The 3,905-nt window shown below is 44.2% G+C and overlaps 1 non-coding gene across 1 annotated transcript; it reads right to left on the minus strand.

The window, feature by feature from the left end:
* Window positions 1-867: 867 nt before the first annotated feature.
* Window positions 868-974, minus strand: LOC141624949 (small nucleolar RNA R71). Its single transcript, XR_012534751.1, has one exon. It is a non-coding gene; the product is annotated as a small nucleolar RNA R71 (small nucleolar RNA).
* Between the last annotated feature and the right edge of the window lie 2,931 nt (window positions 975-3,905).

Genomic DNA, 3,905 nt, shown 5'->3' on the forward strand with positions numbered 1-3,905 from the left:
AAATAGTTTTGATATAGGGAGTAGACGACAAATTTCCTACTATCAAATGGCGCCGTTGCCGGGGATGGCGTTAGGTTATGCTTAGTTTTATTTAGAGTCTTTGCTTTAATCTTGTCTCAATTGTCATTTTTGCTTTAGTAGTTGATTGTTGTTTGTAGAGTGTGTGTGATTTTTGCCTTTCCCTAGTGTGTAAAAACACTAGGAGACTTACGATTTGTCAAGTGTATGCCTAGAAGGAATCACCAAGCTCTCCTATTCAACTCCGACCCCGAAAGGCTTTTTAGAACCTTGAGGACTAGGACTCTTGAAAGAGTGAGGAACAATTCCACCCAAGCAAACATTGATCAACCAAACTCACACATCCCACAAAATTTTGATACAACAACTACGATTCAACCAAATACCACAATTGAGACCTTAGTAGAGAACCCATTTCATAACTTCCTTAATTACAATAGTCCACCTCAAACACCACCACATCAAGAACCGAACCACCCACCACAAATGGCTCTTAGAGATCACAACCGGCCTAACCATAATGATTCATGTAACCCCATCAACTTTGGCACTTTGGCCCCAAACAATTTTGAAATGCACCCCTCCCAAGTCGGGTTAGTTGAGAAGGACTTGTTTGGAGGTCATCTTGAGGAGGATGCCCATGCTCATCTCCGGAAGTTCAAGAGGAAAGTATCATTGATGAAGAAGAATGGGGTGTCCGAAGACACCTTGAGAATGATGTTATTTCCGTTTTCATTAACGGGCAAAGCGGACCGGTGGTTGAACATTCACCCACCGGATACTTTCACTACTTGGGATGACTTAGCCCAAGCATTTATGGCTAAGTACTACCCTTCCTCAAAGACCGCGATGCTCCGCAACGAGATCCATACGTTCCAACAAGAGGATGGGGAGTCCTTAGGTGAGGCTTGGGACCGTTATCAAGATTTGATAGCAAGTTGCCCCCACCATGGAATACCGGAATGGTACATTACTCAAACATTCTTCCAAACTCTACTACCAAGAACTAAGGAGATGGTAAATGCCTCCGCGGGGGGAGGTTTTGACCACTTGAATGATGAAGAGGGCACGGCATTGATCAAAAAAATGGTAGACTCGGAGGCAAACTATGGTTCTAGAGGGAACATGCTACGAAGGAACGGGAAATATCCTAAGGAAAATGCCTCCAACTCCGAAACAAATGCCAAGCTTGACTTGCTCACAAAGCAATTTGAGAAGTTTTCAAAGAATCAAGTGAACCAAGCCGCGACCTCATATGGCCCGCCCATGGAAGAAGTTGCTCAAGTTGCGAGTTGTGAACTTTGTGGAGGAAGTGGCCATACATATGACTTGTGTGGGAACAATTACAATGGTGCCTATGAAGAGAATACTCAAGAGGTGAACGCTTTTCAAAGCTACAACAACAATCCTAGGCCACCAAGGCCTCCTTACAACAACCCACACACCTACAATCCAAATACCAATTTCTACCACCCCGGGTTAAGGAACCACCCCAACTTTAGCTACAAAAGCACCAATGTTCAAAACCCCCAACATCTCCAACCACAAACCCAAACCAATCCACCCGGTTTTGCTCAACCAAGGGGAATTCTCCCAAACCCAAGAAATAATTTTGGAAATCAAAGCCAATGGTCAAGCAACAATCCACCCCAAAACTATGGCAACCAACAACAAGGGCACCAAGAGTTTGGAGGAAACCAAGGCAACCAAGGGTTTTACCAAGGGAATCAAGTAAATCAAGCAAATCAAGGATTTGGGCAAGGGTATGTTCAAGGGTCTCAATAACAAGGTCAAGGATCAAATTTCAACAACTATGGTCCGAGAGGTAACCTACAAGTGGGGCAAAACAACAACCAAGGTTCTAATGCTAGATATGACTATGGGTTCCCTTTACCCATAGCCAACCAACCTCATCAAGAACCCCAAGGTGAGCTCTCTCAAGTGGAGCTTTTGAAGATGATTAAGAATATGCAACTTCAACATAGCCAAGAGATAGCTAACTTTGCAAAAGCTACTCAACAAGAACAAGCAAACTTGAGAGCTACATTTCTTAAGGACATGAGGGAAATGGAATCTAGGATGGCTTCTCATGCTATGGCTAACCCTCAAAGGCCACCCGGTGGTTTGTTGGCTCAAGGGCAAAGCTCCAAAGATGCCTCAAATAGCCACCATGCTCATGCGGTAGTGCTAAGGAGTGGTTTAGAGCTTGAGGACCCTTACAAAGACCTTGAGTTGGAAGTTGATGAAGATCCCAAGGGGAATGAGGTAGAAATGGATGATGAAGAAGAAAGCTCACCCATTGAGGCTTCGGGTAAAGCTAATGAAGACACCAAAGGAAAGAAAGCTTGTGAAGATTTGACTAGAAAAGGAATTCAAGTGGACAAGGATGTTGATGGATATGTGGAAGACCTCCCTTATGAGGAGGAAGCTATTGAAGAAATACCTTTGCAACATTCTAAAAAGGTAACAAAAAGTTCGGCTCCTCCAAAGGTATCTTCCAATTCCCAACTTGTTTCTAAAATTCCTTACCCTTCAAGAGCCATAAAGAGTAGGGAAAACCTCAAGTATGCAAAATTTTGTGATATGCTTGAGAAACTTGAGGTTACCCTACCCTTTACGGAGGTGATAATGAACATGCCAACCTACTCAAAATTTTTAAAAGATATTTTGACAAAGAAAAGAGTCTTGGGTGACCAAGAAATAGTGGCTATGGAAGAAGCATGTAGTGCTCATATCCTTAACAAATTGCCCACTAAACTTGGTGACCCGGGAAGCTTCTCCATTCCTTGCGTAGTTGGCGGTGTTCCCATCTCTAGAGCTCTATGTGACTTGGGAGCAAGTGTTAGTGTTATTCCTTTGAAAGTTGCAAAAAGGATTGGCATTCAAAACTTGGCTCCCACTACCATGACTCTCCAATTGGCGGATAGGTCCGTCAAGCGCCCTATGGGGGTACTTGAGGACGTGCCCGTCAAGGTTGGAAAGTTTTTGATTCCCACCGATTTTGTTGTCCTTGATATTCCGGAGGATAGCCACACTCCCATCATCCTAGGTAGGCCATTTTTGGCTACCGGAGGAGTACTCATTGATGTGAAGAATGGGCGGCTAACCTTCCAAATTGAGGGCAACAAAACCGAATTTAACTTGCCAAATTTGATGAAAGGTCCAAGTATAGAAAGATTGAGCACAATCGAGGTAATTGATGAAGTAGTGCACGAAGTAGCCCGTGAAGAGGCGGAGATGGAAGAGGTTTTTCAAATCTCTTTGCATGATGAGGCAATGAAGGAGGATCATGAGGTTGATGAAGAGCTATTGAAGAAAGTGGAGGGCTTTCTCCCTCCAAAGGTACAACTCAAACCCTTGCCTCCCTCACTCAAATATGCTTTTCTTGATGAGGGAGAGACCTATCCGGTGATCGTTAATGCTAACCTAAGTGAGTCCCAAGAAAAGAAGCTTTTGGACATCTTGAAAACTCATAGAGGAGCACTTGGGTATAGCATTGATGACATCAAAGGTTTAAGTCCGAGTTTGTGCATGCATAGAATAGTTTTGGAAGAGGGGAGTCAACCCAAAGTTGATGGCCTTAGGAGGATTAACCCAAAGATGGCCGAGGTGGTGAAAAATGAAGTGTTGAAACTCCTAGAGGCCGGTATCATATACCAAATTACCGATAGCAAATGGGTTAGTCCGGTCCACGTGGTACCCAAAAAAGGGGGATACAAATGGTTGAACAAGAGGATGGCACCACCCTACCCACTGGACCCGTGGACCGGGTGGCGTATGTGTATTGACTACCGCAAGCTCAATGCCGCCACCCTCAAAGACCACTTCCCAATTCCCTTCATTGACCAAATGCTAGAGAGACTCGCGGGCCATGCTTACTATTGCTT

This window comes from Silene latifolia, chromosome X, assembly GCF_048544455.1.
Source record: "Silene latifolia isolate original U9 population chromosome X, ASM4854445v1, whole genome shotgun sequence".
Taxonomy (NCBI): domain Eukaryota; kingdom Viridiplantae; phylum Streptophyta; class Magnoliopsida; order Caryophyllales; family Caryophyllaceae; genus Silene; species Silene latifolia.